Genomic DNA, 13950 nt, shown 5'->3' with positions numbered 1-13950 from the left:
TCATGCTTGGGTCACAGATTTGCGCAGAAACACAGGAGGTTGTAGAGAGACAGGAACATTATTCAAACACTGCAAACAAACATTTGTCTCTTTTTCAAAAGTTTAAACTGTGCTCCATGACAAGACAGAGATGACAGTTCCGTCTCACAATTAAAAGAATGCAAACATATCTTCCTCTTCAAAGGAGTGAAGCAAACAAATCAATATGTCTATTTGGCTTTTAAGTATGCGAAGCACCGCGGCACAAAGCTGTTGAAGGCGGCAGCTCACACCCCCTCTGTCAGGAGTAGGGAGAGAGAGAGAGAGAGAGAGAGAGACAGAGAAAAATCAATACGTGCCCTTTGAGCTTTTAAGTATGCGAAGCACCTTGCAGCATGTCGCTTCACGAATCAGCTGCACACAGAAGGTAGCAACGTGAAGATAATCTTTCAGCATTTTTAGACGAGCGTCCGTATAGTCTAGGTGTGCGAACAGCCCCCCTGCTCACACCCCCTACGTCAGGATCAGAGAGAGTCAGCGCAAGAGAGAGAGAGAAAAGTAAGCTGGGTAGCTTCTCAGCCATCCACCAATAGCGTCCCTTGTATGAAATCAACTGGGCAAACCAACTGAGGAAGCATGTACCAGAAATTAAAAGACCCATTGTCCGCAGAAATCCACGAACCAGCAAAAAATCCGCGATATATATTTAAATATGCTTACATATAAAATCCGCGATGGAGTGAAGCCGCAAAAGGCGAAGCGCGATATAGCGAGGGATTACTGTAGTGCAAGCTTTTGCACTCAGGTCCACGCATACAGTGTTTCAAAACAGCCACAATATTTGACATACCAGATGCAGATCAGGAAATATTTTTGCTAATTTTTTTGCCTCCAATGACTAAAATCCAGGAGTAGTTTTACAAAAAAGAGGCATTCTGTAAAGTACAATTCACTTTACCTGAATAGAGAAAGCAACTGATTTAGTCTACTCAACAGCATAAAAGATTACAAATTAAACTGTATATATATTTAAATTCCCTTTTTAAATTAAAACTGTTAAAACATAAACAAGAAGCAACATGTTTCGTATACGTTAGTGGTCCAGTTTGCTAAAATCAAAGATGCAGAGGACCACCTTGTTAGCATAATTCTAAAGTACAATTACCAATGACACAAAAACGAACAGGATTATTACAACCACACAGGTTAAAAGATTACTAGGAGATTGAAGGATCATGCACAGAGCTACAGGTTCAGAAATAGTTCTAATACCAAGTACTTTGTGAGTCTTGAACACTTTGAAACGCTGCATGAATGACTGCTATTTTTTATCAGATGTTACTATTGTTTCACTTAACTATATTAGAGTCCAGAGTGTGTCCTGTGAATGAGCTTGCCCTTTAAATTAGCCTGTTGATTCGGGGGCCTCTCTTGAAGTGATGTTACCAGCCCAGCACACCACAGCAAAGAAAATCACACTGACAATCACAGAGTTATAGAAGATGTGAAGGATGCCACTTCCCACAATAAAAGAACACAGTTAGTCAGTCAGTCAGTCACTTTCCAACCTGCTATATCCTAACACAGGGTCACGGTCTCCTAAGGAAAAAAGAACCAGCTCTGCCAGTTCTTATATAGTTCCTCTGTGTCCTGAAACCATTCCAACCTGTCATTAATGTAGACCCCTGGGTACTTGTAGGAGTTGACCACCTCTATATCCACTTCTTGAACAGTGACCAGAAATAGAGGCTTTTTGGTGCGATGAAAGTCAATAGCCAGTTCCTTGGTTTTCCCAATGTGAAGATGCAGACAATTCTCTTTGCGCCAAAAAACAAACTTCTCCACTTTGTCTCATCCTCCTTATCAATACACCACAAAAGTGAAGAAACATCTGATAATTTCTGCAAGTGACATGACTTGGTGTTATATTTATAGTCTGAGGTATACAGAGTGAAGAGAAAAGAGACAGGATTATTCCTTGTGGTGCTCCAGTGTTGCTCACATCCTTATCAGAAACACAGTCCTTGAGTCTCATAAACTGTGGTCTGCCTGACAGATAGTCTATTATCCAGGACACCAAAGGCTCATCGACCTGCATATCTCTGAGCTTATCACTTAACAGGAATGGCTTATCCATTTATTATCTGAATTCACTTTTATGAAGCCGCTGGGCCCAATTCACTCAGCAATTTATCAAGGTAAGGATCAGAAATGGACAAAACTCCACTCCAGTCCAACATTGTACCTACTCATGTATACACTTAATTCATTACATCAGGCCAGTGTCAAGTTAACAATTAACATTGCTTCTTTTCATTTTCCAACCAGTCATGGTAAACACACATTTTGGTTGTTGAATATACAGTACTTTAGATTTGCTAGCAGGTAGAGTTTTTTTTATTTATTTGATAAATTAATAGGCATTTCCATTTCAAACTTTACCCATCCAACCATTCTTAAAATGCTTATGACAAAATAGGACCTCAGGGAACTAAAGCCTGTTCTGGCCACATTTGGTAGGAATCCAGCCTGGCTGAGGCAATCACCTATCATGGACACACTCACTTACACAGCCACACTCAAATCAGGCCAATTTAGACTCATCAATTTACTTAACATAATAATGATTCTACATTTTTGTTAACAATACAAGAGTTAACAAAAATGTTGAACAAGTCAGTTACTAAATGCATTTTATGTTTGCCAATATACAATTTTCTTTCTTTCATTAGTCAGCATAAAGTTGTTATTATTTAAAACTACAGTATATACTCTCGGATAAGTTCTCCTGCGGATATGTCGGGACTTGCTTTTACATTATAATTTCTGGTATTTTATAATGTCGGTTGTATAAGTCAAATGCAGAAAACTCATGCTCTTTGTACAAGGGATTATGATATGCTAATGCCCACCTGAGAGAGTAACCACGGAGCACACTGTCTCCTTTTCTATGTGGGTGCGGCAATGCGCTGTATCAGCGTGTGCTCCTAACCTCTCTCTCTCTCTCTATTGTGCCTATGTGACCACACATAATACTCAAACTATTCCAAAGCAACGTTTGCACTGATTTGTTTTTTGTATCTCACACCTTCATAAACCTTTATTGTAAGAACAACCCTTATCTATGATGGAGAGTTTGATCAGAAGAAAATAAGACTCTAGTTTTAAATTAAACGTTGTTGAAGTAGCAAAAGAAATTGGTAACTGCGCTGCTACAACAAAATCTGATGCGAGATTGGAAGAGGCAAGAAGATGTAAAAAAAAAAAAAAAAAATGAAGTGTTGCATTTTTGAATGGGCATATAAGTCGGGGTCTGATTTTATGATTGATTTTTCGGGTTTCAAGACCCAATTATACGTGAGTATATACGGTACATCCTATACCCTTATAAGGACTCCACCTAAAGTTGGCAGTCTGGCCAAACTTAAGTAATTGGGCAAGAAGGTCCTTCGTCAGCGGAGGTGACTATTGTCAATCAGCAAAATTCAACAACGCATTTATTCGCCAAGAAAAATTAAGTAATTAAATGCATGTTAAGCTTACCAAAATACAATTATCTTTCTTTAGCTAGTCTGCACAAAGTTGTTATTTAAAACTATATCCTTACATCCATCAACCATTTATCTAAATAGCAAATTTCCTTAAACCAGGGGTGAGCAAAAACAGTCCTGGAGGGCCACAGTTGCTGCAGGTTTTTGTTTTGTTTCTTAATGAGAAGTTAATTATTGCTGATGAAGCACTGATTGCTTAAATGTTTCACTTTACTTGCCTCACTTGTTAAGATTCTCCACACTTAATTGCTTATCTTAAACAGCTTCATTCACTGTTCCTAATTGCTCCTTATTAGTAATAAGTCGCAAATAACAAGACAATCAGCAGTTCTCCCTCCAGGACCGACATTGCTCACCCCCAGCTTAAACCAATTTCACTACCATTGACTAACTGCGCAGCAAGGGCAACAACACTAAAAGTCAGTTCCAGCAAGGAGTGACAATTCATTGCAGGGAACAAACAAGTTCATTTTTACCACAGTTTAGACTTGCCCATTAAAGGCAATGTTACATTAAGTGACTGGTTCAAAGGAACGCACCACCAACTGCAGGCAACTTGCTAAGATTATGTAAATGAAAGGCTACAAATGAAAGTTGCTGGAAAAGTTCCAGAATGTGACATATCCAACAACTCACTCCATCCGGTGCCGCCGAGAGTGGCAGCCTTTTCAGCAGCTCCATGTATGACTCCGCCGAGAGTGGCAGCCTTTTCAGCAGCTCCATGTATGACTGTATGTGTATGTGTACTTTTCTACTTTTATTTTTCTATTTTTATTTATTGATCAATCCTATCACTTTATTTTATGTGGATTTGTTCACTGGACACACTTACTTTTACAACGTGGGCATGGATTTTTACATGCCGAGACTCGCCTATTCAAGTACTCAACTTCGAGCGCTGAGAACAAATGCCAGTGCCGGTGTGGTTCCCTATTTACCAGACGAGGTAAGAAGGCGGTATTGTGGCAGCAGAGCGGACACGAAGCTGAAAATGAAGCGGCTTGCGAGAAAGTGGTGTTTTAAGCCTTCGGTGCCTTCTGTGATTCTGGGGAATGTGAACTCAATCTCAAATAAAATCGACGAACTGGCTGCGCTGGTGAAAAATGTCAGAACCTACAGAGAATGCAGTTTGTTGTGTTTTTGTGAAACGTGGTTAACTAACACCATCCCAGATGCTAACGTGGAGCTACCTGGGTTTAGCACAGTTAGAGCAGACAGAGACGCAAGTACCTGCGGGAAGCACAAAGGAGGAGGACTCGCTCTTTATGTTAACACACGGTGGTGTAACTCTGGACATGTTAACGTCAAAATCTCCACTTGCTGCAGGGACATCGAACTGTTGGCCATAGGTTTGCGTCCCTATTACTTGCCCAGAGAGTTTGGACACGTCATTGTTGTTATTGTATACATTCCTCCTCGGGCGGACGTGGAGACAGCGAGTGACATCATCCATTCTGCAGTTGTTAAGTTACAAACGCAGCACCCTGAGGCGCTTGTGCTAATCGCTGGAGACTTTAACCATGTGACGCTGGACAAAACATTATCTGCCTTCTCCCAGTATGTGCACTGTAACACCCGGGGAAATAAGACTATTGATTTACTGTATGCAAACGTTAAAGACGCATACAGTGCCACCCCGCTGCCTGCGCTTGGGAAAGCAGATCATAACCTGGTTCTGCTTCAGCCTCACTACAAACCAAAAGTGAGAGTCCTACCTGTAACCAAACGATCATTCAGGAAGTGGACCCCGGAGGCTGAGAATACTCTAAGAGAATGTTTTGGAACTACAGGCTTGGATATCCAGCAGGGATCACATTGTGAGAACATTGAGGAAGTTGTTGACTGCACTACTGACTACATCAACTTCTGTATGGACATTGTAGTTCTAGTAAGAACTGTACGCTGCTAAGCTAACAACAAGCCATGGATTACAAGTGACATCAAGGGCCTTTTGAACCAGAAGAAAAGGGCTTTTAAAGACGGTGATCAGCATGAGCTCAAGCGCGTGCAGAAGGAACTCCGAGTCCAGCTCAGGGCGGCGAAGGAGCACTACAAGAGAAAGCTGGAGCAGAAGTTGCAGAATAACAGCATGAAGGAAGTGTGGGATGGGATGAAGATCATCACTGGCTGCAGCTCGAAGCGGGGTAGCACCATCGAGAGAGACGTGAAGAGAGCAAACCAAATGAACATCTTCTTTAACAGGTTTGACCACCCTAACCCACTCTCACTCTCACCTCGGAGTACTGCACCCTCCACACATCCTTCTGCTGATACCAGCATAGGAGAGACATCCCCACCCATAATTACAACAGCGCAGGTGAGCAGAGAGCTGAGGAGACTTCATGCCAGCAAAGCAGCGGGTCCAGATGGAGTATCGCCACGACTGCTGAAGGTCTGTGCATCGGAGCTGGGGGGTCCTCTACAGCACATCTTCAACCTGAGCCTGGAACAGGGGAGAGTCCCGAGGCTTTGGAAAACAACTTGCATCAACTCAGTCCCAAAGGTATCACGTCCTAGTGAGCTGAATGACTTTCGGCCTGTTGCTCTGACATCACATGTGATGAAGACCATGGAGAGGCTGCTGCTTCACCACCTTAGGCCACAGGTTCAACATGCCCTTGACCCTCTGCAGTTTGCATATCAAGAGAAGGTGGGAGCAGAGGATGCCATCATCTACAGTGGTGTGAAAAACTATTTGCCCCCTTCCTGATTTCTTACTCTTTTGCATGTTTGTCACACAAAATGTTTCTGATCATCAAACACATTTAACCATTAGTCAAATATAACACAAGTAAACACAAAATGCAGTTTTTAAATGATGGTGTTTATTATTTAGGGAGAAAAAAAATCCAAACCTACATGGCCCTGTGTGAAAAAGTAATTGCCCCCTTGTTAAAAAATAACCTAACTGTGGTGTATCACACCTGAGTTCAATTTCCGTAGCCACCCCCAGGCCTGATTACTGCCACACCTGTTTCAATCAAGAAATCACTTAAATAGGAGCTGCCTGACACAGAGAAGTAGACCAAAAGCACCTCAAAAGCTAGACATCATGCCAAGATCCAAAGAAATTCAGGAACAAATGAGAACAGAAGTAATTGAGATCTATCAGTCTGGTAAAGGTTATAAAGCCATTTCTAAAGCTTTGGGACTCCAGCGAACCACAGTGAGAGCCATTATCCACAAATGGCAAAAACATGGAACAGTGGTGAACCTTCCCAGGAGTGGCCGGCCGACCAAAATTACCCCAAGAGCGCAGAGACGACTCATCCGAGAGGTCACAAAAGACCCCAGGACAATGTCTAAAGAACTGCAGGCCTCACTTGCCTCAATTAAGGTCAGTGTTCATGACTCCACCATAAGAAAGAGACTGGGCAAAAACGGTCTGCATGGCAGATTTCCAAGACGCAAACCACTGTTAAGCAAAAAGAACATTAGGGCTCGTCTCAATTTTGCTAAGAAACATCTCAATGATTGCCAAGACTTTTGGGAAAATACCTTGTGGACTGATGAGTCAAAAGTTGAACTTTTTGGAAGGCAAATGTCCCGTTACATCTGGCGTAAAAGGAACACAGCATTTCAGAAAAAGAACATCATACCAACAGTAAAATATGGTGGTGGTAGTGTGATGGTCTGGGGTTGTTTTGCCGCTTCAGGACCTGGAAGGCTTGCTGTGATAGATGGAACCATGAATTCTACTGTCTACCAAAAAATCCTGAAGGAGAATGTCCGGCCATCTGTTCGTCAACTCAAGGTGAAGCGATTTTGGGTGCTGCAACAGGACAATGACCCAAAACACACCAGCAAATCCACCTCTGAATGGCTGAAGAAAAACAAAATGAAGACTTTGGAGTGGCCTAGTCAAAGTCCTGACCTGAATCCAATTGAGATGCTATGGCATGACCTTAAAAAGGCGGTTCATGCTAGAAAACCCTCAAATAAAGCTGAATTACAACAATTTTGCAAAGATGAGTGGGCCAAAATTCCTCCAGAGCGCTGTAAAAGACTCATTGCAAGTTATTGCAAACGCTTGATTGCAGTTATTGCTGCTAAGGGTGGCCCAACCAGTTATTAGGTTCAGGGGGGCAATTACTTTTTCACACAGGGCCATGTAGGTTTGGATTTTTTTTTTCTCCCTAAATAATAAAAACCACCATTTACAAACTGCATTTTGTGTTTACTTGTGTTATATTTGACTAATGGTTAAATGTGTTTGATGATCAGAAACATTTTGTGTGACAAACATGCAAAAGAATAAGAAATCAGGAAGGGGGCAAATAGTTTTTCACACCACTGTATATGCTACACCGATCCCTCTCCCACTTAGACAGAGGCAGTGGTTCTGTAAGAATTATGTTTCTAGACTTCTCTAGCACCTTCAACACAATCCAACCTCTGCTCCTTAGGGACAAGCTGACAGAGATGGGAGTAGATTCATACCTAGCGGCATGGATCGTGGACTATCTTAAAGACAGACCTCAGTATGTGCATCTTGGGAAGTGCACGTCTGACATTGTCATCAGCAACACAGGAGCACCACAAGGGACTGTACTTTCTCTGGTCCTGTTCAGCCTATATACATCGGACTTCCAATACAACTCAAGAGTCCTGCCACGTGCAAAAGTTTGCTTATGACACTACTATCGTGGGCTGCATCAGGAATGGGCTGGAGGAGGAGTATAGGGACCTAATCAATGACTTTGTTAAATGGTGCGACTCAAACCACCTACAAGTGAACACCAGCAAAACCAAGGAGCTGGTGGTGGATTTTAGGAGGCCCAGACCCCTCATGGACCCTGTGATCATCAAAGGTGATTGTGTGCAGATGGTGCAAACCTACAAATATCTGGGAGTGCAACTGGATGATAAATTAGACTGGACTGCCAATACTGATGCTCTGTGCAAGAAAGGACAGAGCCGGTTATACTTCCTTAGAAGGCTGGCGTCCTTCAACATCTGCAATAAGATGCTGCAGATGTTCTATCATACAGTTGTGGCGAGCGCCCTCTTCTACGCGGTGGTGTGCTGGGGAGGCAGCATTAAGAAGAAAGACGCCTTACGCCTGGACAAACTGGTGAGGAAGGCAGGCTCTATTGTTGGCATGGAGCTGGACAGTTTGACATCTGTGGCAGAGCGAAGGGCGCTCAGCAGGCTCCTATCAATTATGGAGAATCCACTGCATCCACTAAATAGTATCATCTCCAGACAGAGGAGCAGCTTCAGCGACAGACTGCTGTCACTGTCCTGCTCCACTGACAGATTGAGGAGATCGTTCCTCCCCCAAACTATGCGACTCTTCAATTCCACCCAGGGGGGTAAACGTGAACATTTAACATTATACAAAGTTATTGTCTGTTTTTCACCTGCATTATTATTATTATCAATCTTTAATTTAATATTATTTATTTTATCAGTATACTGCTGCTGGATAATGTGAATTTCCCATTGGGATTAATAAAGTATCTATCTATCTATCTAATTAGTTTATGATTCACTGTGACACAGGTTTGATTTATGCTTTTGCTGTGGTGCGGGCTTGAATTACATGAGAGCTTGCAACCAATAAATTGTCATCTGGAAGCAGAATTCATGGAATGCAGTTATGAGGAATAAGGAATGCAGGTGTTTGGACCTAAAAAACAGAACAGAGCTCATTTGTCTTATATCTTGTATTTTACGTAACATGACAGAATGGAAAAAAGAGGAAAGCGAGAAGACAGTGGCCGAACACGCAATACCTGTTAACCCTTTGCACAGCATGTTATTAGCTATCACAAAAAGGGATGAGGATGACTGTATTGGAAGATTAGCACTCATTGCCAACTGAGCAACTTTCAGTCTTTTAAACTGACATGGTCTAGCAATGAAATTAACAACTGCTGTTAGCAAATTTGACCTACCTAACGACTAGACGTCATATAATGTGGCATTGGTACTACCTATCCATCCATTTTTCTTAATCTGATTAGCTCAATTCTGGTCTCCATGGAGCATCAGTACTCACATACAGTTGTGCTTGAAAGTTTGTGAACCCTTTAGAATTTTCTATATTTTTGCATAAATATAACCTAAAACATCATCAGGTTTTTACTCAAGTCCTAAAAGTAGATAAAGAGAAACCAGTTAAACAAATGAGACAAAAATATTATACTTGGTCATTTATTTATTGAGGAAAATTATCGAATCTTACATATTTGTGAGTGGCAAAAGTATGTGAACCTCTAGGATTAGCAGTTAGTTTGAAGGTGAAATTAGAGTCAGGTTTTTTCAATTAATGGGATTATAATCAGGTGTGAGTGGGCACCCTGTGTTATTTAAAGAACAGGGATCTATCAAAGTCTGCTCTTCACAACACATGTTTGTGGAAGTGTGTCCGAGGACCACAGAAAAACAGTTGTTGATGCTTATCAGGCTGGAAAAGGTTACAAAACTATCTCTAAAGAGTTTGGACTCCACCAATCCATAGTCAGACAGATTGTGTAAAAATGGAGGAAATTCAAGACCATTGTTACCCTCCCCAGGAGTGGTCGACCAACAAAGATCACTCCAAGAGCAAGGCGTGTAATAGTCGGCGAGGTCACAAAGGACCCCAGGGTAACTTCTAAGCAACTGAAGGCCTCTCTCATATTGGCTAATGTTCATGTTCATGAGTCCACCATCAGGCGAACACTGAACAACAATGGTGTGCATGGCAGGGTTGCAAGGAGAAAGCCACTGCTCTCCAAAAAAAACATTACTGCTCGTCTGCAGTTTGCTAACGACCACGTGGACAAACCAGAAGGCTATTGGATGAATGTTTTGTGGATGGATGAGACCAAAACAGAACTTTTTGGTTTAAATGAAAAGCGTTATATTTGGAGAAAGGAAAACACTGCATTCCAGCATAAGATCCTTATCCCATCTGTGAAACATGGTGGTGGTAGTATTATGGTTTAGGCCTGTTTTGCTGCATCTAGGCCAGGATGGCTTGCTTTCATTGATGGGACAATGAATTCTGAATTATATCAGAGAATTATAAAGGAAAATGTCAGGACATCTGTCCATGAACTGAATCTCAAGAGAAGGTGGGTCATGCAGCAAGACAAAGATCCTAAGCACACAAGTTGTTCTACCAAAGAATGGTTAAAGAAGAATAAAGTTAATGTTCTGGAATGGCCAAGTCAAAGTCCTGACCTTAATCCAATCGAAATGTTGTGAAAGGACCTGAAGCGAGCAGTTAATGTGAGGAATCCCACCAACATCCCAGAGTTGAAGCTGTTCTGTACGGAGGAATGGACTAAAATTCCTCCAAGCCGATGTGCAGGACTGATCAACATTTAGTTGCAGTTATTGCTGCAATTGGGGGCCACACCAGATAGTGAAAGCAAAGGTTCACATACTTTTGCCACTCACAAATATGTAATATTCAATCATTTTTCTTAATAAATAAATGACCAAGTATAATATTTTGTCTCATTTTTTTAACTGGTTTCTCTTTATCTACTTTTAGGACTTGAGTGAAAATCTGATAATGTTTTAGGTCATATTTATGCAGAAATATAGAAAATTCTAAACGGTTCACAAACTTTCAAGCACAACTGTATATATAGCACTTAAAACTACAGGTCATACAAAAAAACATTAATAACTAGTTTTGACATACAGTATAAGATCAATTTAACCGTCATTGTGAGACGTCATATAATGTGGCATCGGTTTAACCAGATACGCACATATTCTGGATGTGGGATGAATGCCAGACTACCTATCCATCCATCCATTTTCCAACCAGCTGAATCTGAACACAGCCAATCCCAGCCAACACAGGGCACAAGGCAGGAACCAATCCCGGGCAGGGTGCCAACCCACCGCAGGACACACACAAACACACCCACTCACCAAGCACACACTAGGGCCAATTTAGAATCGCCAATCCGCCTAACCTGCATGTCTTTGGACTGTGGGAGGAAACCGTTTTTTCTTAAAATGCTTAGCTCAATTCTGGACTCCATGGAGCATCAGTGCGAATACTCACATATAGCACTTAAAACATCAGATCATACAAAGAATAAAAACATTAATAACTAATCTAGTTTGACATACTGCATAAGATCAATTTAACCGCCACTGTGGGATGTAAGTAAGTATAATTTCTGCAGTAAGATTTATACAGCAATATAAAAATATTCATATTTAATATACTATACCTTTAAACGAACGAGTCTTAGAATTTAAAAATTTGAGAGCTCCGACTTTCAAGCTGTCAAGCTGCAAACTTCTAAAGAGAAAAAAACATGAAGATTTTTTTAGTTGGGTCGAACCGAGTTAAGTTTTAACTTCAATCTTGATATTGCAGGTTTTATAAACAAACAACGGTTTTTATGTGGCGCAGTGGTGAAAGCTTTGGACTTCAAAACCTGAGATTGTAGGTTCTAATCCCGTTACTGACACTGTTTGACCAAAAGCAAGTCACTTCACCAGCCTGTGCCCCAAATGGAGAAACAAAGGAAATGCAACCAATTGCATCGTAAATACTGTAAATCGTCTTGGATAAAGGTGTCAGCTAAATATGTAAACTGATTACCATGCAGTAATGTCAACATGGCAGCAAAACAAGTTCATTATTGGAAAAAAGAAACGTATTGTACTCGGGGTAAGCACACTCCGCAGCATCCCTTTGTACGTAAATTTACTTTCCTCGCTAAAATTACAAAAGCCTCAGCCGCACATGTAATTGTTGCAGGTGCCTACTGTACGTACCTGCGTCGTGACACCTCATGAAGCCTTTCTGTTTAGTTCGTTCAGGAAGCCCGATCCCATTATTAAAAAAAATCTGAATTCACCAATATGTAAATAACGACATTTGTAACTAATGAACTAATGAAAACATCCTTTATTTGCAAACACATATGTCAAACTTCTGCAAACTTGAAGCTCTAGCTCGCACTGACAGCTATTCACGCCTCCGCCCACTAACCTACCCCGCTGGCAATATTCAAACACAACTTTATTGACACGACCGTAAAGCGTGAATTCACATAGTTTACAATATACGGCAGCTCTCGCGATTTTAGTACTCGGCCCAAATTTTCTCGTTGTCGTCATCTGAGCTTATGAGTGAAGGGTTGAACTCCCATGTTTTCACTTAAACGGATTCCAAATACAATTTTTCAGAGTACTGCTTAAAAAAATCGTTTGGCCCTTAGCAGCCGATCAGCCTGGAGTTATTTTCTGAATAGGGAATTGTGGCGGAGAAACAACGCAGCCTCATAAGCATAAAGAAGCAGATTAGGTAGTAGTGCCACCTTTCCAGAAACAAGGTCAGCAACAGAATCAGAGAATTGCTGTTTAAAATATTGCACAGATATTGCCCGGTTAATAAAACGCTATGTAATTTCCTTGATATGAGTAATGAGTAATGTTTTGTAAAGGACTACAGAGTCTATTGAACATTTATTTTTTCATTCTGTATTTGTCAGCTCCTTTTGTTTAAATCTTTTCCTAGACTTAAAGCAAAGAATTGATAGGGATTGGCACCCTGGAAGTTGCTACATACGTCTTGTTATTTTTTGTTATTTCCCCATTTAGATCGGTTGAACACTATATAATTAATTTAGTTTTTATACTAGGTAAATTTTATATACATAAGATGAGGCTCTCCAAAAGGTTACCATTATTTATATCTTTAGTACGCACTGATTTATTTAATTACACAACGGTTTTATAAATATTTTAACCCGAGGACCCACATAAGAAAATCGACTGGATTATTAGTATAATGACAGTGGGGCTATAAACAGACAAATTACAATGGCCATGTAATAATAAAAACACTTTTGTTTCTTTTCCATCTGTCTCTCACATGATTATTACTAAAAGAGAAAAGTGGAAAGTTAACATTGATAAAAAAATCTATTACATTTAAAACAGGAAATAGAAACCTGAGGTACAGTATATCACTGCCAGTGTAACTACTTAGTGTAAGCGTATGTAAAGCTAACACAAATAAATTGATATTTTTTGAAAGACTAATAAGAATGGTCATTTAACTTTGTCACCTGACTTATGACACCAGATAAGAATAAATTAGGCAAACAAGTAATACTTCCAGGTTATATACCATGTCTTAAATAACATTTTAAAATGTTTTTCAAATTAGCTCCACCATTAATAAAATAGATTTTTCTAAGTGGGTTCACAAATACTTCAACTTATCTCCTTTTTTCAATCAATGTTTATTAAGTTGAGTAAATTATTCCTTAAAATGTATTCACTATTAGTTTATACTGTATGGGTGATAGGGTCAATCTTGAGAATTTGGCGAACAATCCAGTTAAAAATGTTTAATGCTGTTGGATGTCTGCCGCCTGTGTCAACCTTTTGGATATTTTCTGGTGTTCGTATAGTTCTCAATGGTCCAAACAGGTCCTTTACACTACCA

General features: G+C 40.5%; 1 protein-coding gene across 1 annotated transcript in view; it reads right to left on the bottom strand.

Annotated features, from left to right (window-relative positions):
* sts (steroid sulfatase (microsomal), isozyme S) overlaps window positions 1-12413 on the bottom strand; it is a 37717-nt gene extending 25304 nt beyond the window's left edge. Inside the window, exons 1-2 of the mRNA XM_028800867.2 lie at window positions 12270-12413; window positions 11717-11787 (exon numbers count right to left, since the gene is read on the bottom strand). The gene's annotated coding sequence lies outside the window, so the exon portion shown is untranslated. The remainder of the gene's footprint in view (window positions 1-11716; window positions 11788-12269) is intronic.
* Window positions 12414-13950: the final 1537 nt, after the last annotated feature.

This window comes from Erpetoichthys calabaricus, chromosome 4 (genome assembly GCF_900747795.2).
Source record: "Erpetoichthys calabaricus chromosome 4, fErpCal1.3, whole genome shotgun sequence".
In the NCBI taxonomy this organism is placed as follows: domain Eukaryota; kingdom Metazoa; phylum Chordata; class Cladistia; order Polypteriformes; family Polypteridae; genus Erpetoichthys; species Erpetoichthys calabaricus.
Note: the sequence above shows the minus strand (reverse complement) of the source record. Positions and strands in the feature narration are given on the sequence as shown.